Source organism: Oryctolagus cuniculus, chromosome 19, assembly GCF_051225735.1.
Source record: "Oryctolagus cuniculus isolate XC-2025 breed Fujian yellow rabbit chromosome 19, ASM5122573v1, whole genome shotgun sequence".
NCBI classification, from domain to species: Eukaryota; Metazoa; Chordata; class Mammalia; order Lagomorpha; family Leporidae; genus Oryctolagus; species Oryctolagus cuniculus.
Window position 1 is genome coordinate 58,552,212 of NC_142885.1, and position 27,832 is coordinate 58,580,043.

At 52.0% G+C, this 27,832-nt stretch overlaps 1 long non-coding RNA gene across 2 annotated transcripts; it reads right to left on the reverse strand.

Annotated features, from left to right (window-relative positions):
• Nucleotides 1–22,944: 22,944 nt before the first annotated feature.
• On the reverse strand, nt 22,945–27,824 carry LOC149120603 (uncharacterized). 2 transcript variants are annotated; one of them, XR_016225656.1, is made up of 3 exons: nt 27,705–27,824; nt 24,637–24,848; nt 22,945–23,589 (listed from the first exon to the last, which is right to left on the reverse strand). It is a non-coding gene; the product is annotated as an uncharacterized LOC149120603 (long non-coding RNA). The 2 variants fall into 2 exon arrangements; XR_016225657.1 differs by lacking the exon at nt 27,705–27,824 and adding an exon at nt 26,644–26,901.
• Nucleotides 27,825–27,832: the final 8 nt, after the last annotated feature.

A 27,832-nucleotide genomic window follows, 5' to 3' on the forward strand; every position in this document is an offset into this window, starting at 1 on the left:
GAGCCAGGAGCTTCTTCTGGGTCTCCCACAGAGTGTAGGGGCCCAAGCATTTGGGCCATCTTCTGCTGCTTTCCCAGGCCATAAGCAGGAAGCTGGATTGGAAGTGGAGCAGCCAGGACTTGAACTGGTACCCATATGGGATGCTGGCACCACAGGTGCAGGCTTAGCCCACTACACCACAGCATTGGCTCCAACTTACCTATTCTAATGGTGTGAGAGATCACAGATGTCAGAAACTGCATCATGTTTGCGCCAACAGCCTCCGAGTCTATGCCAGACTTGGCCCAAAGGGGTGCCCCACCAACATTTGTTGAATGACTATGTGTGACATAGCCTGACGCCTTGGATGCAGGGGTGGGGGTCTTGCTGTGGGGTCATGATGTAGTGTGATCATTTGCTTATGTGCACCAAAGTAGCCAAGTCTTGGAACATGGGGATAGAGGAAGTAACCTCTCTTTGAAGTGGTTCAGTGTCCCCTCCTTGTGGGAAAAAGACGGATGGTGACATGTTTTTCATAATGTGCTCTCTGAGAGGCAGTGGTGCTGGTTTGAATCTCATTTGCTCAGGCAAGGTGGAAAGATGGAAGGAAGGAGGGAAGGGAGGGAGTAGGGGATGGAAGGACAGACAACGTGGGGCCAGCATTGTGGTGCAGCAGGTTAAGCTGTCATCTGTGAGGCCAGCATCCCGTATGAACGCTGGCTCAAGTCCTGGCTGCTCCACTTCCAATCCATCTTCCTGCCAGTGTGCTGGAAAAGCAGCGGAAGATGGCCCAAGTGCCTGGGCCCCTGCCAACCACATGGGAGACCAGGAGGGAATTCCAGGCTCCTAAGTTTGGCCTGAGCCAGCCCTGGTTGTTGAGGCCATTTGGGGAGTAAACCAACAGATGGAAGATTCTCTCTCTCTCTCTGTAACTCTGCCTTTCAAATAAACAAATCAATCTTAAAATAGAAACAAAGCAGGTGGCAGGCTGGATTTGGTCCACGGGTCATGGTTTGTCCCTGGAGACTAGGCACAGCAGAACAGCTGGAAGCTGGTCATTACACACTTGTATTTGTTCTAGCTAGGGCATGGTCAGTGAGACCACGGGGGAGTTAGCTGGAAAGATTGTTCGCCCTAAGGAAAACAGGTCCCTGGGAGGAAAAGTGGCTCTCCCCTTCTATCTGCCCTGGGGGAAATCAAGTAAGGCCACAATGCTTGGAGCTGTGGCAGCCAGTTTACAACCAAGAGGAAAAGCCAGCCTGGGACCTGATGTAGCTGAGTCGTGGAATTAGCCAGCCTTGGAGCTTCCAAGTGGTGCTGCCTTGTTGTTTGAGAACAACGAACCCCTGTTGTTTCAGTCACCTTCCTTGCCCCCAAACGCCACAAGGCCGCCAGCCCTTCCAGCAACAGCCCCTCCCCTGGCCACGATGTCTGCCCTTTCTTGCCTCAAAGAGCGGCTTATCCACTCCCCAGGTGGCTCATGAAGGCAACGGTATGCACAGAACGTGAACTGTCTGTAAAGGACTTTCCCCACGTGCAAGCTCACCGCAGCCGTCGAGCAAGAGCTAACTCGTTCATCATCGGTCGAGCGACAGGTGGGGAGTGACAGGTGGGGAGTGACAGGTGGGGTGCTCCCTGCTTCATAGATGACCTGGGTTTCTTAGGGCTGCCGACACAAGTGACCACGCACCTGGCAGCCTCCAACAACAGAATGGCCCCACAGTTCTGGAGACCAGGGCTTCAAAGTGAAGGTGGTAGCAGGAATCCGCCCTTGCTTTTCCCAGCATCAAGTGGGTCCAGGCATTCCTTGGCTTGTAGCTACACCCCATTTCCAGACTGCTCTCTCCTCTGCACCTCTCTCTCTGTCTCTCTCTCTGTGTCTCTCTCTGTTACAGACATTTGCTATTGGATTTAGGACCCCCTGATCATTCAGAAAGGTCTCCTCTCCAGAGGGTCCCTCACACTAAGCCCCTCCCCCTAGCAAAGGTGCTGTTCCTATGTCCCAGAGAACAGCACCTTTAGGACAAAGATGTATCTTTGGGACCAAGTGCTGTGGTACAGCGGGTTAAGCCACCCCCTGCAGTGCCTGCATCCTATATGGGCGCTGGTTCAAGACCTGGCTGATCCAGCTCTCTGCTGTGGCCTAGGAAAGCAGTAGAAGATGACCCACGTCCTTGGGCCCCTGCACTCGCATGGGAGACCCAGAAGAAGCTCCTGGATCCTGGCCTCAGATCTGCACAGCTCTGGCTGTTGTGGCCAACTGGGGAGTGAACCAGTAGATGGAAGACCTCTCTCTGTCTCTCCCTCCCTCTGTGTGTAACTATGACTTTCAAATAAATTAATTAAAAAAATAAAAGGCTGTATCTTTGGGGGGGCCCAGGAGGGACTCACTTTCAGGACACTAGGAAGACTCGGGGACACTGGGTGACCTGCCCGACACACTGGACCCCAGCCCCAGCCCTGTTGCGTGAGCCAGGGAAAGAAACTGGGCTTTGGGTTCTCATCTCTCGTCTCTTATTTTCGGGGCGGCCTTGGTGCACCACACCCTTCCTGGGCCTCACTTTTCTCACATGTGCAAACCAGGGCCAGCGCAAGTGAGTTCTCTCTGGGCTGCCTTTTGTCTCCTGTTTTTAACTGAATTTGTCACCAGCATTAAGAAACATAAAAGATTTCATAAGAAAGGCTGGATTTCCAATATTTCGTGAAAAACCTGTCTGGCCACCCTAACCCCATATTTGCAGGCGATAGCCCTGGCGGCCAGAGGGGAGGAGGTGGTGTTCCCCCTGGATACAACACAGTGGTTGTGGTCCCTCCAGGATCCTCACCAGTGGAACCCGATTGATGGTTTCCGTCTGGTCCTCATTTAGAGCCAAAGATGATCTCAAAGGACCCAAGTGAAAACAAATAAAGGTTTAGCACACCATTCACTGTATTTTAAGAGAAGATTCTAGAGCATGGGGGGATGGGATGGGGCAGGGGGGAGCAGCCAAGAGCTGAAGGAGGTGGAGAGGGGAATAAGGCTCTAATGGCAGAATAACTGCTCTGTTAATTGATTAATTATTCTTTGCTGCTAAATAGACGTAACCAAGTTTACCGTCTCAGAGGGTACGATTGAGCAGCCCTTAGGACATTCCCAGGGTTGTGCAACCATCACCTCTATTTGGTTCCAACAACCTTTCACCACCTCTAACGGAAACCTACTACCCATTAAGCAATCCTGGTCCACCCCTCCCATCCCTGACAACCTAGCTCCTGGCAGCCAGAGTCTGCCTCTGTCTCCATGGATTCCAGGGCACTCTTATTTTGAAGGAGGCATCCTTTCCAGACCCCAGATACCCTCACACACCCAGAGCTCCCAGCTGCTGTCTTGTCAAAGCCCACTCTCTACCCCCAGAACACAACACTGGGTTCAAACTAAGTCGCTTGAATTGAAATCAGGATGATTCTTATTGTAGTCAACAGGATTAGGGAAAAACAAGGGCTTTTATGTTCTCTCCTAAAATATTGTTGGTTCCCCACTGGACATGGTCTGCATTTTGGCGTGTGCTCCCAGCAGCCTTAGAATGCTCCCTGGCCAAGCTGTGGAACTCCCCAAGCTCTCAAGGAGTCCGGCTTCCAACTACGAACAGGGGCCGCGGAGACACAGGGTATGAGTTCAAACCCAGGCTCCACCGCCCACCAGGTACATGACCACGGGTGAGAGATTTCTCTGATCCTGTAGCCTCTATTTTCCCTTCGTGAAGATGAGGATGAAAATAAACCTACCCCACAGGGTGGCTGAGAAGATTAAATAAGAAAATACGGGGCCAGCATTGAGGCATAGTGGGTAAAACCACTGCCTGCGATGCCAGCATCCCATATGGGTGCCAGTTCAAGTCTTGGCTGCTCCACTTCCGATCCAGCTCTCTGCTATGACCTGGGAAAGCAACAGAAGATCCTCAAACCCTTGGGCCTCTGCCACATACATTGGAGACCTGGAAGAAGCTCCTGGCTTCAAATCGGCACAGCTCTGGTCATTGTGGCCATTTAGGGAGTGAACCAGAAGATGGAAGACCTCTCTCTCTCTCTCTCTCTAACTCTGTCTTTCAAACAAATAAATAAATCTGAAGAAGAAAGAAAATGCATGCAATATGCACCCAACATACATCTGTTGGCTGACAATCAACTCTGTAAATGCAACTGTTGTAAGAGCACGCTCTCATTTAGTTGCTTTGAAAACAGTTTTCAGAAGTGTGAAGAGGGGTGGCCATTTAGCAGTTAACACATGCATCCCATATCAGGGGACCTGGATTCAATACCGAGCTCTGGCTCTGGATCCTGACCCCAGCCTTCGGCTAACGGGGACCCTGGGAGGCAGAAGCAATGCTCAAGCAGTTGGATTCCTGCCACCCACGTGGGAGACCTGGGTTGAGTTCTCCGCTCCCGGCTTCGGCCTGGCTCAGTGCTGGCCATTGCAGGCAGCTGGGGGTCAAGCCAATGCAAGGAAGTTTTCTATGTGTCTCTTTGCTTCCCAAATAAATATTTTTAAAAAGAATGGGAGGCTGCTCTTGGTGTGGCCTGCTTGAGATTCTTCATTGTCTTCTGTACTAACCCATTTTTGTTTCTGTAATGAATACCCGAGGCAGCCTACCTAATAAAGGAGGTCTCTTTGGCTCAAAGTTCTGGGGTCTCCTCTACTGATGGCCTTTGAGCTGGCAGAGTCCCAAGGCTGTGCTGAGCATCACCCGGATGAGTCAGGGAGCACGGGGGCCGGCGCTGTGGCACAGCAGGTAAAGCCGCTGCCTGCAGTGCCGGCATCCCATATGAGTGTCGGTTCGAGACCCAGCTGCTCCACTTCTTATCCAGCTCTCTGCTATGGCCTGGGAAAGCAGCAGAAGATGGTGCAAGTCCTTGGGCCCCTGCACCTGCGTGGGAGACCCGGAAGAAGCTCCTGGCTCCTGGCTTCGGATCAGTGCAGCTCCAGCCGTTGTGGCCATCTGGGGAGTGAACCGTCGGATGGAAGACCTCTCTCTCTCTCTCTCTCTCTCTCTCTGCCTCTCTGTCTTTCAATTCAAATAAAATAAATACATATTTTACAAAAAAAAAAAAAAAGGAGGGAATCCATGTGTATCTGTGCCCATGCCTGGTCCTCTCTCCCTCTTGAAATAAAGCCACCAAGAGCCAATTGTGGGAGCTGTAGCCTGATGACCCTGTCAAATCCAGGCCCTCCAGAAGGCCCCTCCTCCAGACACCATGGCTGGATTGAGTGTCTTCTGTCTTCACAGCTCACAGGAACGATGAAATTCCAGCACCACGAAGCCTTGGGAGACACGCAAACCACGTCCAAACCATCACAGCTTCTGAGCGTCAGCTGTGGCCCGAGACTCAGCCTGGCCACTCGGAACCGCACTCCATGGTCCCAAGCCAGGATGGGGAGAATGGTCAGGGCAAGTGCAAGGGTTCCCTGCAGACACGGAGGCCCCGCTAATTCTCGTGACCCCGCCACGCTCTGAGTCCTGAAGCAGCATTGCGTCACTCAGCTGTCAAACTGAGATGGGCTGGAACAGGGACCGCATTTAACTCTCAAATTCGGAAGGCGGACACTGCCAGGAAAGACGAGCGAGTGGGGCATTCGGCTTCTCTGTAGATGGAAAACATTCATGAAGGCTTGTGACTCACCCAAGGTCGCACAGCCAGCGAGCGCGAGTGGGGCATTCGGCTTCTCTGTAGATGGAAAACATTCATGAAGGCTTGTGACTCACCCAAGGTCGCACAGCCAGCGCCGGGCCCCAGGCACCGGCTGAGACTGCCAGGAAGCCTCCGCACCTGTCACCGGGACCTCTGCCTTCCTGGGGCGCCTGTCCGTCAGGGCAGTGTCCACGCCCCAGTGAAACAACTTGACTACAGACTTCCATGACTCATCATCTATTTCCCTCCTGGCTTGTTTGCAACCCAATCCCGCTAGGACATCAGCTTTTTTTTTTTCTTGATAATTGAGGTGAAAATCTTATAACAGGAAGCTTAGCCATTTTAAGGTTACAACTCAAGGGCATTTAGAGCATCCACTGTGTTGTGTAACCATAATCGCCTCTAAAACGGCTCTTTTTTATTATTTTTAGTTATTTATTTTTATAAAGATTTATTTATTTACTTGAAAGTCAGAGTTACACAGAGAGAGAAGGAGAGGCAGAGAGAGAGAGAGGTCTTCCATCTGCTGGTTCACTCCCCATCTGGCTGAATCACCTGGAGCTGTGCCAATCTGAAGCCAGGAGCTTCTTCCGGGTCTCCCAAGAGGGTGCAAGGGCCCAAGGACTTGCACCATCTTCTGCTGCTTTCCCAGGCCATAGCAGAGAACTGGATCGGAAGTGGAGCACCTGGGTCTGGAACTGGCGCCCATATGGGATGCCAGCACTGCACACTGCAGTGGCGGCTTTACCCGCTATACCACAGTGCCGGCCCCTATTTTTACTTATTTATTAAAAATATTTATTTTTATTTATTTGAAAGGCATAGTTACAGAGAAGAGGGAGACACACAGAGTGATACATATTCCATCCGCTGGTTCACTCCCCAAGTGGCAGTAACGACTGGGGCTGAGCCTTGGGCTAGGGCAGAAGCCAGGAGTCAGGGACTCAATCAATCCATGTGGGCGACAAGAACACAAGTACTTGAGTCCCCACTGCTGCCTCCCAGGGTCTGCCGTAGCAGGAAGCAGGAGCTGAGCAAGTATTGAACCCAGATATTTTGATATTGGGTACAGGTGTCTTCACTGCTGGGCTAACGAAATGCCCACCCCCAAAGGAGACCCTGAAGCGCCTGAGCAGTCCTCCTCATTTCCCCGTCAATCATCAACCCACTCTGACTACGGATTTGTCTATTTGGAACACTGACCATAAACTTGAAGTTGCACCCTAGGTCCCCTTCCGTGGTGGCCACCTTTCACCGTGTTCTCCAGACCTGTTCGAGTTGGCGCATGCGTCCAGGCTCCATTCCTTGTTATGGCTGCATTATATTCCGCCGCACAAACCTGCCACATTTTGTGTATCCATTGGGCTTTCTACCACGGGCTGGCTGTGGATGGCGTGGATGGAGTCCGGTTCTTCTGTCTTCTGACGCCAGTGCCTGGAATGTGTTGATGGGACAATTGCGGGCTGGACTGAAGTCATTCAACTCCATCCTACAAGGGTGTGGCTCTGGACACCCCAGGATGCAGAGGGAGGCGGAGGCCAGGACAGTGACGGCACTGAGAAGGAAGACGGCGTCTTGGGGGGAAAGCTTTGTATTCTCGACCTTTGGTACTTGGAAGAGTGAGTCCTGGCGGCTACAGAGGGCCGGGCTGCTGGGCTGGGTTCTGAGGCTGGACACACAGTCAATCGAAATTGAGCGGAGAACCCATGTTCTGCCCCCAGGGCGGGCTCCGGGGACGTAGCAACCGCGATGCGCAGTTGCTTTCCCACAAAGGACTTCATTAAATGGCCCAAATTACCAAGAGCCTCCTGCAAAATCGCAGTCAAAGGCAAGGGAAGTGATTTTTTTTCTTTAATTGCCTATGCAATTTGGAGGAAATTAAATTGCAATTAAATTTGCTTCGTTAGGAGGAGACAGAGTGTGAACACCCCGCGGGGACCCCTAATTAGCCTTTTGGATAAGTGGCCTCCGCGGGCGCACTGGTTCGCCGGTGACCGCCCGCGGCCTCGGCGGCCTCAGCGCGCCCTCTGCTGGCCGTGTGGGGGAAGGCTCGGCGAGGGCTGCGCGAGCCCTCAGGGTTACTCTGATTAAGTCTGAAAGGCCCGTCCCCGCAGGTGTCGCTTTTAATTTCCTGTGGCTTTGCGTATTGCAGAGAATTTCAGAAATTTCCTATGCATGCATATACACAGATATTCTCACTGCCTAACCCCTCCACTTTTCTTTTAGATTTATTTATTTTGAAAGGCAGAGCAATAGAGAGGGAGGGACAGACACAGAAAAAAAGATCTTCCATCCCCTAGTTCACCCCCAGATGGCCACAATGGCCAGTGCTGATCCAGGCTGAAGCCAGGAGCCCAGAACTCCATCCGGGTCTCCCACGTGGGTGCAGGAGCCCAAGCACCTGGGCCACCTTCTGCTGCCTTCCCAGGTGCGTTAGCAGGAAGCTAGATCGGAAGTGGAGCAGCCGGAACCCAAACCCTGGGCTCAGACTGCTGTGCCTCGATGCCAGCCGCACTCCCTACCCTTGCTATGATCCAGTAAACAGGATCGCTGTTTGCACACTGTCTGGGACTTCGCTTCCGGCTTCCACCTGAGCTCAGGGAGCTACTTCACCGCCCAGTGGCTGTCCCCATCTCGCATCTCATGGGTCTCCATGATCTGTGATGTCAGCCAGTCCCCGACTGATGGGCTCATGGACTGCTGCTGTTTTCTTTTTTCTAAATGAGCGCAGGGAGGCAGGGAGCATCCTAATGCTTCTGTCTCCCACGCGTGTGCCTCCCTGTTGTTGGGCTGGGAGCTGTGGAAACAGAGATTGGTAAAATCATGGCCCCAACCTACTACGATGTCCACTCGGGCAGATGAAGCATTAGCGAATTTGCACCTTCAGAGTCACATCGTCCACCTCAGCAGTGGAATGGGCTTGCTGTGGTGCAGACACAAGTAAGGATGCGATCAAGCTGGGAGAAATCAGGAGGGCGTCTCCGAGGAGGCCACACGACCCAGGTGTCACAGCTCCCTTGGAGGGCTGGCACTGTGGTGCAGCGGGTTAATCTACTGCTTCAGAATGCCTGCATCCCATATTGGAGTGCTGGTTTGAGTCCTGGCTGATCCAGTTTCCTACAACGTGCTTGGAAAGGCAGTGGAAGATGGTTCTAGTACCTGGGCCCATGCTACCCATGTCGGAGACCAGGGTGGAGTTCCCGGCTCCTGGCTTCAGCCTGGACCAACTCTCCCTGTTGTGGCCATTTGGGGAGTGAACCAGCAGATGGAAGATCTCTCTTGTCTCCCTGTCTCTCCATCTCTCTGCCTCTCCAGGTAAATGAGTCTTAAAAAAGAGAGAACTCCTTAGCATGGGAGAGTGTATTAGCTTCTTGTTGTTTTAAAGAGAAGCTACTTAGGCAAGAAGGTTTATTCTAGCTCACAGCTCTGGAGGTTCCCAGCTGGAGAATGAGACCCGTAGGCCCCTGGTCTGCCTTCTCTACCCAGTTTTGATTGGCATGTGAAGGGACAGTGGTGAGCCAGGAAGCATGGGGGGTGGGGAGGGACAGATTCTTGGAATCTGCATTTTTTCAAGCTGTTTTCAGAATCTGAGGATCCTGCTGCAGGCCATTATAAATGCACAATTTTCAAGCAAAGTGGTCATTCCCTGGTGTTAGTATTTTAGTAGGGGAGTCCTAGCAGAAAGGTTTGTTGGGTGAAAATTAGCCAATTCCTCCCCAGATTTGCTGGCACTGGGCAGAGTAGGGGGGCTTCCCTTCGGTTTGATTGCTCCTTGTTATCAGGTGAGGTAACCCATTTGGTCCTGAGGAGAGAATTCTGAGAGCTTTCCTTGGGGGAAGAGCTGGGACCACCTGGATGGTTATCAGGGTCTGGGCAGGACTTTGAAGTACAAAACACTGGGCTCCTGGAGCTTCCGCAGTGGGTGCTGGTCTGCAGGCCTTTCTCATACACACATAGGCTAACTTCCTGACTTCCTACCTGACAAAAGACCTCCCTTCCTCTCTCTGCCTCTGCCTCTCCCTCTCCGTAACTCTGCTTTTCAAATAAAAAAAAAATCTTTAAAAAAAAATCTGTTAGGACTTAAATTCCAGAATAAGCTCTGAACCACTAGGTGTCCTGTTTCAGGTTCCCTGTCTTGGGGTCCTGCCTCCTTCTGCAGCCAAAGCCCGGGGAGCAGCCAGTGGAAGGTCTTGAACTTCCAGAGCGCCGGGCGCAATGCCATGGAATGCATTTCGTTCCAAGGAGCATGAGTCATCCCCCAGCTGCCCCTCCCACCCCCGCCACCTGCAAAGCCAGCAGCAGTCAGTTCACAGGGAGCAAAGCTCGGGCCCTGAGCACCTTGACCTGGGACCAACCCTGGAGCAATTAGGAAAACTGCACATGAGAGTTGCCCCTCTAAGGGCAAGCACTCGCATTCGTGGCTGAAGGAGAACCTCCCATTCTTTGAGAATTTCTTTTTATTTGAAAGAGAGAGAGACTGAGTGAGCCATCTGCAGGCCCACTTTCCAAATGCCCCAGCCAGGGCACACTGGGGCCAAAGCCAGGCGCCAGGAGTGCAATCCAGATCTCCCATGTGGCAGGAACCCAACCTCTTGAGCCATCCCCTCTGCCTTCCAGGAGCTGGAGCCAGGAACTGAATCCAGGGGTTCCAATGAGGGATGTGGGTGTCGGCACCACCAGGCTAAATGCCCGCTACCAGGAACCTACTATTCCTATCAGAAAATGGAAACTGTGAGACCATAGAATATTTTTGTTTTCTTTTCAATAAATAAAACATGTGAGAATAATTTTTTTTTTTACCAATTTGGGTTGCATTTTACTGTGAGAATTGTATGTGTGGCAGAATCACCAGCTCAACTCTGACCTTGGGTATTTTTATTTAAAAACTCCTTGGGGCTGGCGCTAGGATGCCGCAGGTTAAGCCCCTTTTTGGGACTTCCACATCCCGTCTGGCAGTGCCCGGATGGAGTCCTGGTTCCTCCGCTTCCTCTAATGAGCCTGTGAGGCAGTAGAAGCCTGGAGCTGGGTCTCCCACCTGGGTGCGGGGGCCCAAGCACTTGGGCCACCTTCTGCCGCTTTCCCTGGTGCATTAGCAGGGAGCTGGACTGGGAGTGGAGCAGCTGGGACCTGACAAGCGCTCATATAGGATGCGTGCACCGCAGGTTGTGGCCTAACTTGCTGGTCCCAGAAGGTGAGATTAGTTGTTTGGGATGAGCAGCTGTGTGTGTCCAGCAGTGACAGCGGGCAGCGGGCAGTGAGAAGAGATGCCAGAGTCCAGCGCTCATCTTGAGGGAGACAGAGCGGGATCTGGCGATTGAGGGAAGGGGGTGGATGAGAGAAGGGAAGGAGGCAGAGCACGGTGAGGTTTTGGCCCTGTCACTCCTTCCCCAGCACACGTGGAGCCCCCATAATCCTCTACCCCCAGCTCGTTCAGGCTGCTCTGCACTCCCCCCCCCCCCCCAGGGTGGACAGGTGCAGCCACTGTTGGTTTGAGACACGAAAACTAACCCAATCTCAAAGCAAATCAGTCGCTTCTCCCAGGCCCTGCGTGGGGTTTCAGTCCACCAGAAATGCATCCTGACTGACTGATTGGCTCGGCAAAGCTGTCTGTGGATGCCACAGCCTGACTCTGCGAGCGGTAAAGGCAGCCGCCACACCCCCCGGAACTCCGTAAATGTCATGCTCCGGGCATCGGCTCTTCTCTCCGTCTGGTTGCTCTTCCTTCAGGTCTCAGCTCCCTGTGTCACCTTCTCGGGGGCAGGTGGGGACCCTGCAGGGGAAAGCAGCACCCACTGCACTCTGCCCAGGGCTTCCACACGCTTTCTCACTCCGACCATCTTCATGGCACTTACCAGCACCTCACACAGGACCTATTCTGGTCAAGTAGCTGAGGCTGTCTTCCCACCCCTTCAATAGGTGATAACCTTGGGGCCAGTACTGTGGCACAGGGGGTGAAGCCACCACCATCCCCTATTGGAGCACTGGTTCAAGTCCCAGCTGCTCCCCCTCTATCCAGCTCCCCGTTAAGGCACCTGGGAAAGCAGCAGACGATGGCCCAAGTACTTGGGCCCCTGCCACCCACATGAGAGACCTGCGTGGAGTTCAAGGCTCCTGGCTTCATCCTGGTCCAACCCTGGCTGTCATGTCCATTTGTGGAGTGAACCAATGGATAGAATGTATCTTTCTCTCTTCTCTTTTTTTCTACTGCTTTCTGTCACTCTGCCTTTCAAATAAATAAATAAATCTTTAAAAAAACAGGTGACAGGGGCTGGCGTTGTGGCACAGTAAGTTATGCCATCGCCTGTGATGCTGGTGTCCCATATGGCCACTGGTTCAAGTCCCAGCTGCTCCACTTCTGATCCAGCTCCCTGCTGATGCACCTGGGAGAGCAGCAGCAGCTGGCCCGAGTACGCAGGGACCTGCACCCATATGAAAGACCCAGGTAAAGCTCCTGGCTTCAGCCTGGCCCATCCCCAGCCCTTGTGGCCATTTGAGGAGTGAACCCACAGTTAGAGGCTCTCTCTGTCTCTCCCTCTCTGTAACTCTTTCAAATAAAGAAATAAATCTATAAGGAAAGTATTATTTAAAACAACAGATGGCAAGCTGCATGAGGGCAGTGGCTTGCATGTGGTTCGGTCACTGCTGTCACGCAGTGGCCGGAACGGCGGGCGCCGGAACTATCTGCAAGGTGGCCGTCAGCCAGCACGGGCCTCCACCAACAGCCGCACCCGGGCTCTCCGTACAAACCGCTGGGGATGACGTTGCTCAGGATCAACTTCCTTTGTCTTGATTCTGTTCTGCAAATTTATCCTCACCATAGAACTGGCAGACAGAAAAATACTCAGAGCGGAGGTTGGCAAACATTTTGAAAATAAAGATTCCGGTCATAAATATTTGAGGCTTTGTTAGACATCGGGTTGCAATGGCTCTGACTGTACGTCACCTTGGGAGCAGTCCTAAGCAAGATGGGGACCCGTGCTTGGGGCTGTGTTCCAAAAAACTTTATTTACATAAACAGGAAGCAGACTGGATTTAGCCACAAACTGCTGACTCAGGTTTAGAATAAAATGACAACTTTGAGATGGCAAATATTGTGAATATACTAAATAGTCAATAACTGGGAGTTAGATTATGCAAGTATACTTTAAAACATTCACAGAAAATGCACATTATAAATGTCGCTCCCCCTCTTCGAGGAGGAACGACACAGGACCCTGCGCTGTTCTTTTGTCTGCTCAGCCCTTCCCAGGTTTGCTGCTGGTTCTTCCCGGGTTGGCTACCGTCCCTTCCACCTCCGTGGAAGGGCGGTTCCCCCTGCCACTTTCCCCACTTCTGCGGGGGAGCGGCACACCGCCGGCCGGCTCTCTCGGGGGCTGCCCAGATGTTCCTCCAGATAGATGTTCCTCTTAGATGTTCCTGGTGCATGTTGTCTCTCTCCTCCTTTATAGTCCTCTTCCACCAATCCCAACTCTGCTACCCACACACCGAGTACGCTGCTCTCCTCCAATCAGGAGCAGGATCAGCTCCTGCAGGTCATCACTCAAGTTGGCGAGAGGCAGCTGCATAGAAGCTGTCCACTCCTCTCCCAGCGCCATATTGTGGGAGAGCAGATGCATAGAATAAGTCTTAATTCGAGTAACTTAGTCTAGTCCGAGTTGCTCCCCACAGTTCCCCCTTTCTTTTTATTTTTTGGCGTTGATACGCGCCTGTCTTCGGTGCCCCACAGCACACACTCTGCTCTGCTTGCTAGAGTTGCCCACAGGTGCTTACAAGCCCTACCAATCAGGCAAACCGAATCCGGGTCCTCTCTTCACCATGTTGTGAGGAGGTTTTTAGGTGCTGATGCGTGCCTGTGTTTGGTGCCCTGCAGCGCATGCTCTGCTCTGCTAGAACTGCCTGCAGGTGCTTACAAACCCTACCAATCAGGCAAACCAAATCCAAGCCTTCTCATTGCCGTATTGTGGGGAGACTTACTGATGTTTCGTGCCTGTCTTCAGTGACCTGCGGTGCATAAGCTGCTAGCCACCCGCAGGTGCTCACCGCCTCCCTAATCAGGCAGACCGAATCCAAGCTCTCTCATTGCCGTGTTGTGGGGAGGACTTATTTTTCTCTATTTCTCTATCTCCGGGCATTCCTATTTCTCCTATTTTACTTCTATCTGCCAGCATTCCTATTTCTCTCATTTTACTTCTATACTTCCATTTCTCTTATCCCCGCGGCTTCCCGGCACCCGCCCCGAGGCTGCTTCTCAGCGCCTCGCCCCGCGGCGGCTTCCCGGCTCTGCGCGGCTTCAGCCCGCACTTCTCATCTGCGCGGCTTCCCGGCTTCGCGCACGCTCCACGGTCTCCGCACCCCTTCGCGCCCACACCACGGCCCTGCGCCAGCCCCACACTTCCTATCTATTCGTGCCCCGCACGCTCTCTCTGCGCGCGGCGGCTTCCGCGAATCACACAGCCTAGCTCACGTTTCCGCTTCTTGGTTTTCAGTCTAAGTTCCCCGGGCTAACCTGGCGAAATCCAACCTAGCCTACGTCTCCGCCTTTCAGTTTGGCTTCCCGTCTTTTGCTCCCTGGGCTAATCTGATGGATTCCAACCTAGCTTACATCTCCGCCTCTGGTTTTAGCTTTTCGCCTTTTGCTTTTGTTCCCCGGGCTGACTTGACGAATTCCAACCTTAGCTTACGTCTCCGCTTCGGCCTGCCCCCACGGCTTCATCCTCCCCAACATATTTTTCTCTACCCGGTATGTTTCCTAACTTTTCTTCCAACAATATTCCCCTCTCATTTCTCTTGGCTTCTCCCCACAGTCCGTATCCGAGTCTGTTTGTTCTAGCTTTCACTTTCGCTTTTAATCTCCTAGCTTCCCCGCCATAGTCCACATCCGAGTCTATGTTTCCTCCAGCTTTCACTTTCGCTTTCAATCCTAACTTCTTCCGGCACTTTTTCCATCTGGCTTTTCCCTAGGCTCTTTGCTAGTCTCTCTCTCCGGTATTTTCCCACTTCTTCCCTCCTAGGTTTCCTATCCGAGTCACGGCACCATTATGTCGCTCCCCCTCTTCGAGGAGGAACGACACAGGACCCTGCGCTGTTCTTTTGTCTGCTCGGCCCTTCCCAGGTTTGCTGCTGGTTCTTCCCGGGTTGACTACCGTCCCTTCCACCTCCGTGGAAGGGCGGTTCCCCCTGCCACTTTCCCCACTTCTGCGGGGGAGCGGCACACCGCCAGCCGGCTCTCTCGGGGGCTGCCCAGATGTTCCTCCAGATAGATGTTCCTCTTAGATGTTCCTGGTGCATGTTGTCTCTCTCCTCCTTTATAGTCCTCTTCCACCAATCCCAACTCTGCTACCCACACGCCGAGTACGCTGCTCTCCTCCAATCAGGAGCAGGATCAGCTCCTGCAGGTCATCACTCAAGTTGGCGAGAGGCAGCTGCATAGAAGCTGTCCACTCCTCTCCCAGCGCCATATTGTGGGAGAGCAGATGCATAGAATAAGTCTTAATTCGAGTAACTTAGTCTAGTCCGAGTTGCTCCCCACAATAAAAAATACGTGAATTTCAAAAATGTTTTGCACTTAACATAAATTGTTGTTTAATCCCTTTTTCATGAACTTTTAAAGAAAAGATTTTAAGTATTTATTTGAGAGGTAGATTTACAGACAGAGAGAGTGAGAGACAGAGAGAAAGGTCTCCTATCCGCTGATTCACTCCCCAAATGGCCTCAATGGACAAAGCTGGACCAATCCAAAGCCAGGAGCCAGGGGCTTCCTCCCAGTCTCCCAAATGGGTGCAGAGGCCCAAGCACCTGGGCCATCTTTTGCTGCTTTCCCAGGTCATAAGCAGAGAGCTGGATGAGAAGTGGAGCAGCCGGGACACACACTGGAGCCCATGTGGGAGGCCGGCACTGCAGGCGGAAGCTTAGCTTACTATACCACGGCACTGGCCCCTTCATGAACCTTTTGAAGTATCTTCATACTACGTACATCAAATGAAAATGGTGTGTGTTAGGAAAAGAGGCGCAGAATAGAGAGGAGGCAGAGTATGAATTTACAGCCAGACCGAATTTATTCAGAGAAAATCAATCTGTAGAGGTGGGTGACTGACTGCCCGTGTGCACACTGATGGAACACATGGCAGAAGGCCCAACCCCCAGGGGCTGGGCCTTTCTATATTTTAGGAGGGCTGGGGGTGGGGGTGGGTAGGGGGCAGCAGGCAGGGGGGATTCCTGGAACTGGTCTTTCAGGTGGCTCTAAGGGGTGGGGTATGAAGGCATTAGGGTGTGAGACATAACTGAGTTTCAAGGGCAAGGAATACATTCCAGTGTTTATCTATTTTGGGCAATAAGGGAGAATGGCTGAGGCTTATGTCATTGTTCCATCAGTGTGGCCATTAAAAATGGTGTTTCCAGGGGCCGGCACTGTGGCACAGCAGGTTAAAGCCCCAGCCTGCAGCACTGGCATCCCACATGGGCTCTGGTTCAAGTCCTGGCTGCTCCTCTTCCCATCCAGCTGTCTGCTACGTCCTGGGGAAGTAGTAGAAGATGACCCAAGTCCTTGGGCCCCTGCACCCACGTGGGAGACCCGGAGGAAGCTCCTGGCTTTGGATCAGCTCAGCTCTATCCGTTGTGGTCATTTGGGGAGTGAACCAGCAGGTGGAAGACCTTTCTCTCTCACTCTACCTCTCGCTGTAACTCTTTCAAATAAATAAATAAACAGGCTGGCACCGCGGCTCACTAGGCTAATCCTCCGCCTGCAGTGCCAGCACCCCGGGTTCTAGTCCCAGTCCGGGCGCCAGATTCTGTCCTGGTTGCCTCTCTTCCAGTCCAGCTCTCTGCTTTGGCCCAGGAAGGCAGTGGAGGATGGCCCAAGTGCTTGGGCCCTGCACCCGCATGGAAGACCAGGAGAAGCACCTGGCTCCTGGCTTCGGATCAGCGCGGTGCGCTGGCTGCAGCGCACCTAGCACAGTGGCCATTGTGGGGTGAACCAACGGAAAAAAGGAAGACCTTTCTCTCTGTCTCTCTCACTGTCCACTCTGCCTGTCAAAAATAAACAAACAAAAAATAAATAAATAAAAAGAAATGCTTCAAGATCTTGATTGTACTTTAAAAAATGATGTTTTCAAAGAATTTCTGAGGAACTGGAGATATGCTTAGCGCATAAGCATTCAGAAGAGGTTCAGTATGACAATCAGTGAAGACCCTGAACTCTAGAATCAAAGAAATCTAGGCTTTGAATCCAGACCCAGCCACTTCCTGGCTGTTTGAACTTGGGCAAATATTTCCTTATTTAAAAAGTGGAAGCAAAATATTACCTAGCATGTGAGGTTATTGAAAGAAGATGCACATAGCCTTTGGCTTGGAGTAGAATAAATATTTAACAAATGATTGTTCTCAAATGCAGAATACAAAACGGATTTATTTTTGTGGCTTCCTGGGTTGCCAGAGCTGAAAGGAAAACTTCAATGGCAAGTCTCTCCACATAGGCACTAGGTAAACATCTCCCAGCCTCAGCTTCCAAAAGGCTAGGGAAGGGCTGCAATTGGTTCATTTTGAGTCACATGACCACACATTGAACCAATCACTATGTCAGAATGTTTGAGTACTATGATTAGGCTCTGACTTGCTCTTAGGACAAGCTGGACACGGAGCCCATTAATGTACCTTCAGTGGGCACACAGTGGGCTCCTTCTGTAAGCACCTGCACGCGGAGATGGTGGAGCTTACAGCCTAGTGGTCTCTGGGGAAGCTGCTTGACATTAGCACATGGCATGGCAGAGAAAGCTCCAAAAAACGTGAAATGTGTCCTGGAGCTCTTTTGGATCACGTGAGCCCTTGCCGTATGTTTGACGCACACTGGCCAGGGCTGGGTATCTTGGTGGAAGGGGCTATGCTCTTGAAGATCTGTTTTTACCCCCTTCTTTTCCTCTTGCTTCTCTTCTTCCGCACAAGACTCAGTTCTTGGAGCAGGCACCATGATACGCTGGGCCCAGCTGCCACCTGGGACTCTCACAGTCCCACGTGCCATCTTGAGTCCTGGACACTCTGTTTCCAATGCAGCTCCCTGTTGATGCGGGTGGGAGGCAGTGGAAGAAGGCCCCAAGTGCCTGGGTCCCTGCCATCCATGTGAAGGACCCGGATGGAGCTCCTGGCTCCTGGCTCTGGCTTGGTCCATCTTTGACTGTTGTGGGCATCTGGGGAGTGAACCAGCAGGTGGAAGATCTCTCTCTGTCCCTTTGTCTTCCAAATAATCAAAAAAATTTAAAAAACACCAAAAACCTCAATTCTCTGCCTCATACTCTCTGTTCATTTCTTTTTTATTTTTTTTTTAAAGATTTATTTATTTATTTGAAAGTCAGAGTTACACAGAGGAGAGGAAGAGAGAGAGAGAGAGAGAGAGAGAGAGGTCTTCCACCCGCTGGTTCACTCCCCAATTGGCTGCAATGGCTGGAGCTGTGCCAATCTGAAGCCAGGAGCCAGGAGCTTCTTCCAGGTCTCCCACGCAGGTGCAGGGGCCCAAGGACTTGCACCATCTTCTACTGCTTTCCCAGGCCATAGCAGAGAGCTGGATCAGAAGTGGAGCAGCCGGGGCTTGAACTGGCACCCATATGGGATGCCAGCACTACAGGCGGTGGCTTTACCCGCTATACCACAGTGCCGGCCCCTCTCTGTTCTTTTTTTTTTTTTTGTCCAAATATTCTCCAGCTTTGACCGATTAGTGCTCCCATGCTACCCTGATGATTTCAAGCTCTGGATTCTTTGTGCCCTGACATCTGTTTTAGTCAGATTTCTGTCTTTTGTTCATTTAAAATGTAATTCAACTTTCAAAGTTCCCTGTAACCTAATCCCTCCCAAAGCCATCTGCGATGACCACGCTCCTCTGTGCCCCAATTATCTTGTAGATGTTGATATATAACTGCAGATCCCCTGGGCCCGCACTTCTTGGGAGTGGAGTTTTGGTTAAAACACGAGGAAGGAAATTGGATTTTCTCTAAAAGAATAATGGATTAGTGGGTCAGGGATGACCTTAGAATAGCATTTTTTTTACATTATGCTGACTGGGTTAGAATATAAGCATGTAAGAGGCCGGCGCCGTGGCTCACTAGGCTAATCCTCCACCTAGCGGCGCCGGCACACCGGGTTCTAGTCCCGGTCGGGGCGCCGGATTCTGTCCCGGTTGCCCCTCTTCCAGGCCAGCCCTCTGCTGTGGCCAGGGAGTGCAGTGGAGGATGGCCCAGGTGATTGGGCCCTGCATCCCATGGGAGACCAGGAAAAGCACCTGGCTCCTGGCTCCTGCCATCGGATCAGCGCGGTGTGCCGGCCGCAGTGCGCCGGCCGCGGCGGCCATTGGTGGGTGAACCAACGGCAAAGGAAGACCTTTCTCTCTGTCTCTCTCTCTCACTGTCCACTCTGCCTGTCAAAAAAAAAAAAAGAATATAAGCATGTAAGAAAAACTAAAAATAAAAAACTCTCCAGCCCGTATTACATGTCCAATAAATATTTGTTGATAAAACCAAAGAGGGACTAAAACGAGTGTCATCTGAGAATGAGGTTCCCATTATTTACCAGCAGGTGGCGCAAGAGGCCAGTCCACAGGCAGAAGGCCTGGTGCCGGCCCACTCTGCCTATAATTCAGATCATGGGTGGGTTTGCATTTTTTAAAATCTTTTTTTTAGTGGTTAACAGCACAAACTTATTGAATAATCACAGAACTATACAAACACCCTTGAGAGGGGCAGGCATTTGGCCTACCAGTTAAGACACCTGGTGGGACACCCAGGAACACCCACAACCCATATCTAAGTATCTGGGTTCAAGTCCTGCACCTGCTTCCTGGTAAAGCAGACCCTGGGAGGCGGCAGGCTATGGCTCAAGTAAGACTTGCAGCCTGAAACCCCATCAGGGACTTCCAGCCACCATCTGGTACTTTTCCAGGTGCCTTAGCAAGGAGCTGGATCAGAGTCAGAGCAGCCGGGCTGCGGGCATCGCAGGTGGTGGCTTCACTTGCTGTGTCACAACGCCCCCTGCTGGTTTCCATCTCTGCTTTATTCATTGGTTACCGTTCGCCTCAAGACCAGCGATGGCGCTTAGTTTTTAATTAAATGCTTTCTCTGTTTCAGGACCCCATCCAGAAATACGACCTTGTATTTAGTCACATGTCTACTTGGACTCTTCTTTCAGTCATTTATTTATTTATTTTCATTCTATTTGAAAGAGAGAAACAGAGACAAAGAAAGATCTTCCATCCACTGATTTACTCCCTAAAAACCCACAATAGCCAAGGCTGGGCCAGGCCAAAGCCAGGAGCCGGGCACTGAGTCTGGGTCTCCCACGTGGGTGGGCCGGACCCACGCTCTGGAGCTGTCTTCCATTGCCTCCCAGGGTGTGCAGCAGCAGGACGCTGGGAATGGAGGCAGAGCCAGGACTCAACCCAGACACTGCGATATGGGGGGGAGCTGCAGGCGTCCCAAGCGGCCCCTCACCTGCTGCACCACACCCTCACCCCCGAAGGCGCCTCTTGAGGCTTTCTGTGTTTCTGACAACCCTGGCAGTCCCGAGGAATACTAGTCAGGTGCCTCGTAGGACGCCCCTGAATTTGCGTTTGTCTTGATTTTTCTCACGATTCTGCAGGCTGGTCTCAGAGGGAGACCACAGAGCCGAAGCACCCTTCTCCTCACGTCCTATCCGGCATGCGCACTGCCAGTGGGACTTTTACTGTGGTTGACAACAACGTCAGCACCTGGTGAAGCCACGTTTGTCGGTTTCTCCGCTGGGACCTTGCATTTCCCTAAACCTTCCCATCCTGTGCTCTGTGATGACGTCACTGTGCAGGCCACGGTTAAGGCATGGGGCAGCCATTAGACGCCCTCCTGAGGACAAACTAAGTTCTAGCGTTTGCAATTCTTCTACAAGGACGATTTCTGTTCTGTTCTGTTCTATTCTATTCCATTCCATTCCATTTACTAAGCCATTTCTTTACATCAGTGTAGACCCCTGCTGTTTTGTAAATTTTGGATTCTAATCTTACTTTCCTTTGTTTTGGATTAGAGAGTTCCGATTTTGGCCACTGTATCCCTTGACATCCCATCACGGCCGGTTTTGTGCTTCTGAAAGCAGTTTGTTTCCAGGCACTGCCGGAAGCTCCCAGGTCATCCTGATCACTTCCTGGCCCTGTCCTAGAAGCAGCCCCCTCCCCCTGCGTGGAGCCCTGCTTCCTTGGCTTAGAGAATGGCAGGAACACCCGGTTCTTGGGCTGGGTGTGCTCCTGGCCACCGAGGTGCACCTGCTGCTCAGCTCTCTTGGCAGATGTGCCAGGAGGAGTGTCTGTGTACCGGTGTGCACACACCCTCATGAGAAGGAGAAGACGCACAGGGGAGGATGCTCACTGGTCCATGGGCTCTACCAAGATCTGGCTCCCCTTGCAGTGAGAGGATGACACTTCCCTCTCATCTGAGCTCAGGCAAGTCCCATGTGAGTTGTAAAATTTTGATGTATTTATTTTATTTGAAAGGCAGAGAGAGAGAGAGAGAGAGAGCGAGCGAGCCAGCTTTCCTATCCACTGGTTTAGTCCCCAAATGCCTGCCAACAGCCAGGGCTGGAGCTGAAGTGGGGATATTGAATCCAGCATTGGCATCCAGTCCATTGCACACATCTGGGAAGTGAACCAGAGGATGGGGGCTCTCTCTTCCTCTATCTCTGGAAAAAAAAAAAAAAAAAGAACAAGTTAGGGAACAGCTGACACAGTACAATCACATTGTTGGAGTAGTTTATGTGCGTGTGTTAGTATATGCATCGGGCAAACCACTGCGGGCGTATAAAGCAGCTCTTTCTACAGCGTGGATTCTTGCATTGTTTGCTTTTCTAAGTTCTGAGCCAAGATTCTCTCTGGTGGGGGCTGGAGCTCTTTCATCTGTCAGTCGGCAGCTAGACCGGATTATGCAAATTGCCTCTGCCCTTGGAAGGATTTGACAGTCTACAAGGTTAAGTCTGGAGGCAAACACGCCGGCATGTTAAGTGGGGCAGGCTTATAAATAAGGCAGTTTGAACAGCATTCCTGGCTTTTTTTCCAAGCCCTTCAAAAGCACAGAATGTAATTAGTCCTCATCTTAATTCCCAGTGTAAACAGTGGTGATTACAAAATGATGAAGACATGGATGGTGCTGCGCCTCCGTTCGTCCCGTATGATGCTTGAATAATTATTTTCACGGAGCAGTTGTGACAGCGGGAAGGGGCGGGGTAGGACTGCTGCTTTTTGTTTTATTCATCTTAGAATCCTCAGTACCCGGCTCTGGCTAGGCACAGGCTGAGTTTTTAATTCCTGTGATTTAGACGGTGTTTATATTCACCCACAAGTATCATATCAAAAACATTTATTTTATGTTCTAAGCAATCATGTATTAACATTGACCTTTCGTGGTGTGCAGACAGGTTTCTGTAACCAGCACAATAATCAGATTACAAACCAGGAGGTGGGCACATGGTACAGCAGTGAAGATGCGCTTAGGGCGCCCCCAGCCCATACCGGAGTGTGTGGTTTGAGTCTCAGCTCCGGGCCTGACCCAGCTCCCTGCTAATGTGTTCCCTGGGAGGCAGCAGGTGGTGGCTCAAGTACTTGGGTCCCTGCCAGCCATGTGGGAGACCTGCATGGAGTTCCGGGCTCCTGGCTTCAGCATGGCCCAACCCTGGCTATTGTGGGCATTTGGGAAGTGAACCAGCAGATGGAAGATCTCTGTCTCTGTCTCTGTCTCTCTGCCTTTCAAGTTGAATAAATAAATGAATTTTTAAAAGAATTCAGAACAGTTCTCCAAACCTTCTTTGCACTTTTATTTATTTGTTTATTTGGAAGTCAGAGAGTTAGAGAGAGACAGAGAGACAGAGATCTTCCATCTACTGGTTCACTGGCCAAATGGCTGCAATGGCCAGAGCTGCGCCAGACGGAAGCTAGGAGCCAGGAGCGTCTACAGGGTCTCCCACGTGGGTGCCGGGGCACAAGTACTTGGGCCGTTTTTTGCTGCTTTTCTGGGCACATTAGCAGGAGGTGAATTGGAAACGGAGCAGCCAGGACACAAGCTGGTGCCCATATCGGACGCCAGCATCACAGGCAGCCGCTTTACCCGCTATGCTACAACATCAGCTGCTGCATTTTTCTTCCCTCGCCCGCATCTCCAACCCCAGCAACACCCTGTGCTCTGCCACAGCAGCTCTCAGAATGTGCTGGTCACACAGCACATCAACCTCGAGACCAGCCTCTGCCGCTCAGATTACTAAAAATATTCCTTTTTTTTTTTTTTTTTTTTTTTTTGAGCACCTGCTGTGTCCCAGGTACCAGGGCTATCCCAAAGGCCAGGCCACAGATGTCGAGGTCGGACTCCCAGAGTCTCAGGACCTGCAACCTTAGCAACTCAAAGGGTAGTCTATGGGCGGCGGCTCCTGAGAGCTGGGTAGGAAGGCAGACCCCCAACCCCACCAAGACCTGCAGAGTCAGGGTCTGCGCATGCAGGAGACTGCCCGTCCTCCGGGCACGCTTGGGACTTAGAGACGCGCAGGGTAGGGACGCCAGCCCTGCTGCCTGGTGCCCGCTTGGTCTCTGCAGGGATGTCTCGCAGACAAGGCCCCTTTCTGCGCCGCAAATGCCAGTGCTCTCCAGCCACGGGCGGCTCCAACTGTTTGCAGTTTTTCTTAAACGAAAATTAGCTTTTGTATAAATTCCACCCTATGGTTTGAGTTCTGACTTTCTGGTCAATCCAGATCTCCTCTCTCTGTGGTTATGTGCAGACTTGGTGCCATTTTCTGCAGGCTGCATATCCTTCTTCCCCACACTCGCCGGCTACAGTGGTTCTTCACGGTCATTCCTTCATCCGTGTGTGTGTTACTTTCATTGGCACCTACTATACCCAGACACTGAACTTGAGCCGCTCAGCAAAAACTGACATAACGTTACAACGGGTTGTTTTACTTCTGAAAAGATAGAAATGATAGACAAAAGCTTTTATAGGAAGCACTGAATATGGAGATGGCGGCATGATAAGAAATGCAAGGGCGGGCACCTTGGGACACCCACATTTTATATCAGAGTGCTGGGTTCAAGTCTCGATTCCACTACTGATTCTGGTAGCAGGTGGGATCAAATACCTGTGTTTCTGCAACCCACATGGGAGGCGCAGGTGGAGTTCCTGGCTCTTGGTTTTGGACAGACTGGGCACTGCCTGTTGTGGGCATTTAGGGGGAGGGGGTGAACCAGTGGATAAGTACCTCCTCTACTTCTCTTTGTCTCTGTCTCTCTGCCTCTCACATAAATAAAAAATAAGCACATTTTGAAGAAAGGATTATTTCAACATTTTATACATGAGAAAATAAAATATATGTGGTCTTTGTCCCTGGTTCTTGGCACACAGCTCCTAAAATCCTTGGACTCTCTGGCAGGTTAAGGCTATAGTTTGAATTTTATTTTATGATTTTTTTAAAAGCAGCCTTTTTGAGATATAATTCACCTATTATACAACCCACCCATTTAAAGTATACATCTAGTGGCTTCTGGTATATTCCGAGAGTTGCACAACCATCACCCAAGAAAGCAGCGCCATAACCATGAGCACGCATCCCCAGTTCTTCCCGCCCTCTTCCTACCACCCCAGCCCCAGGCGATCCTTTATCGAATTTCTGTCTCCACGAACGTGTGCTGAGTTTTATTTTTGTTTGAAAGGGCACAAGGGAGGGAGGAAGGAAGGGAAAGGTAAGGAGGGAGGAAGGGAGAGAAACAGATGTTTCACCCCCTATTTAGTTCCCCCAAATGCCTGTAACAGCCAGGGGGTCAAGGCTGGGAGCCAAATCCTCCAACCCCGGTCTCCCACATGGGTGGCCAAAACCCAATCTCTCGAGTCATCAGTGCTGCCTCCCAGGTCTGCATTTGAGGGGAACTGGAGCCAGGAGCTGGAGCCAGAGATCTCACCCAGGCTCTCTGATGTGGGACTCAGGTGTTCCAATATCAGGCTGAACCACTCTCACCTGCGTAATGAGACCGCTTGATTGAGAAGGCGTGGAGAGCGTCCCGGTTGGTGAACGCAGGGAAGGGCTGGGTGGTGGGGGGTGCTCTGGGAGAGGGCCTGGAAGCACCACACCCAGCCCTGCCCGCATGCCTTCCTGTAAGCATCTCTTCCACGTGGCTGTTTCTGCGTCCTCTCCTTTATAATGAACCACTCGGTGCCAGCCTGCTGTTCCTGCGTGGACATCAAAGCACACAGCAATGGCCAAGAAGCAGGGGCAGCCCTGCCAGCGGGCACACAGCGGATCGCACCAGGGGATTAGGGATTCGCAGCCGACGTGGGCACTGCTGCCGCAGGACCCTGAGCAATGACCTCCCAGACCGTCAGCCCTGCGGCTCAGATATCTTCCACCTGCCCTCTTTGTTCAAAACTCTGGGCATGTGCTCCAGTTGGGTTGTGTGTCCTAGGACCCTGGCTTCCAGGGAAATGGGGAGAGAATATAGAATATAGATAAGGGAAAATAGAAATCAAGGTCTATTTGGGGGGATCCCTTCAACATAAAAATTTAAGGCACTGGGAGGTTAAAAAAAATCTGAACATAGCGGCCATATTAAGAATGCTTCCAGCTGCAAGGAACTAAGAACAGCTTAAAACACAAGGACACAATGGGCCGGCGCCGTGGCTCACTTGGTTAATCCTCCGCCTCTGGCGACGGCATCCCATAGGGGCGCCGGGTTCAAGTCCCGGTTGTTCCTCTTCCAGTCTAGCTCTCTGCTGTGGCCCGGGAAGGCAGTGGAGGATGGCCCAAGTGCTTGGGCCCTGCACCCGTGTGGGAGACCAAGGGGAAGCACCTGGCTCCTGGCTCGGAACTGGCGCAGTGCCGGCCGGAGCGGCCATTTGGGGAGTGAACCATCGGATGGAAGACCTTTCTCTCATCTCTCTCTCTCTCTCTCTCTCTCTCTCTCTCTCTCTCTCACTGTCTGTAACTCTACCTGTCAAAACAAACAAAAAAACCACAAGGACAGGAGAAATCAGAGCTGGCCCAGTGACTCCACGATGTCATCGGGCACAGGAAATAACACCGCACACCCCTAGTCATCAGGGAAATGCCAATCAAAACCATAGTGAGACGCCGTTTCACTCCAGCAAGACCGGATGTTAAAGATATCAAGTGCTGGGGAGGATGTGGAGAAAGAGGACCCCTTTCCCACTACTGATGGGAATGCAAGTCAGGACAGCTGTTGGGGAAAACCGTATCGAGGGGCCTCACAAAACAGAAGGGACGACTGTGATGTGATCCAGCAATCCCAGTCCTGGCTATCTATCCACAGGACACCAAATCCACCTGCCACGGAGCCATGTGTACTCCCACCTCTATTGCCATGCTATTCACAGTAGCCCAGACATGGAAACCACCCAAGTGTCCAGGCACTGATGAATGCAGACAGCAAGTGTGGTGCAGGGGAGCCCCCACAAAGGATGCAATCTTGCCATTTGCAACAACAAGGATGGAACTGAGACGAGTGAAGCAGAGAAAGACAAGCATCACACCGCCTCCCTGTGTGTGGAGTCTGAAGAGCCAGGTGACCTCACAGCAGCTGCAAATGTAGTGGTGGGTCCCAGAGGCCAGTGGGGAAGGAGGGATGCGGAGAGGTTGGTTGACGAGTACCGGGCTAAGCTAGGGAGGAGTGCAGGTTCGGGGTTCTTAATGTGCTGTTCCAACTCTCTGCTATGGCCTGGGAAAGCAGCGGAAGATGGCCTAAGTCCTTGGGCCCCTGCACCCCTGTGGGAGATCTGGAAGAAGCTCCTGGCTCCTGACTTCGGATCAGCACAGCTCCAGCTCCAGCCACTGCGGCCATCTGGGGAGTGAACCAGCGGATGGAAGGCCTCTCTCCCTCATTCCCTCCCTCCCTCCTTCTCTCCCTCTCCCTGCCTTTGAAATAAATAAATAAATCTTTAAAAAAAAAAAAAAGTCATGTCATTGGTGTAAACAGCCAAATTCAGTCTGAGAGTCACTGGTTTGCCTTACCTGCTTTAACAAAATGCCTGATGCTGATAATAATGAAAAGAGGTTTGTTTAGCTCACAGGTTTGGAGGTCCCATCCGTTCAGCCTCTGGTGATGACGGTCTCTAGGCTGTGTCACAACGTGGCAGAGAAGTGGCTGCAGGCGGAGGGGGCCCGGCCCTGGGGGTGGGCTCCCTCTCCAACAGCGCACTCTGGAGAGAACGCTCTCACTCCCAAGATGGCATGAATCCCTTCGGAGGGTGGGCTCTCATGACTCAGTCGCCTCACAGGGGTTTTTCTTAATTTTTATTTATTTATTTATTTTATTTGAAAGGGGGAGAGGGAGAGAAGAGGAGAGGGAGATGGAGAGAGAGAGACTTCCGGCCGGCGCCGCGGCTCACTAATCCTCTGCCTTGCGGCGCCGGCACACCGGGTTCTAGTCCCGGTTGGGGCGCCGGATTCTGTCCCGGTTGCCCCTCTTCCAGGCCAGCTCTCTGCTGTGGCCAGGGAGTGCAGTGGAGGATGGCCCAGGTGCTTGGGCCCTGCACCCCATGGGAGACCAGGAAAAGCACCTGGCTCCTGGCTCCTGCCATCGGATCAGCGCAGCGCGCTGGCCGCGACGGCCATTGGAGGGTGAACCAACGGCAAAGGAAGACCTTTCTCTCTGTCTCTCTCTTCACTGTCCATTCTGCCTGTCAAAAATAAAAAAAAAAAAAGAGAGAGAGAGAGAGAGACTTCCTATTTGCTCGTTCATGCCCCCAAACACACAATAGCTGAAACTGGCCCAAGCTGAAGCCGGAAACTAGGAACTCTATAAGCCAACCAACATCTCCCATGTGAGCGGCAGGTGCTCAAATACTTGAGTCATCCATTACCTGATGCTTCCCAGGGTGCTCTTTAGCAGGAAGCTGGAATGGAGAGTGCAACTGGGACCTGAACCAAGACCTTGGGAAATGGGATGTGGACCTTAACCAGGGCGCCAAACGCCGTCCTCATTAGGTTCCATTTGGGACACAGCCTTTCTGCTCCCAGGAGACTGCACCTGTTCCCAGTGATACTGAGAAGGGGGTTCAAAGAGGGGCGACCTGCATGGATGTCCCGTGCAGAGCCTGGAACCTGCCTGCACCTGCCACATACTTCCGAGTCAGGCTCCCATCGGCAGGAGGAAGGCTGGGATTTATTGAACTCACTGATGCTAACCACCCACAGAGGG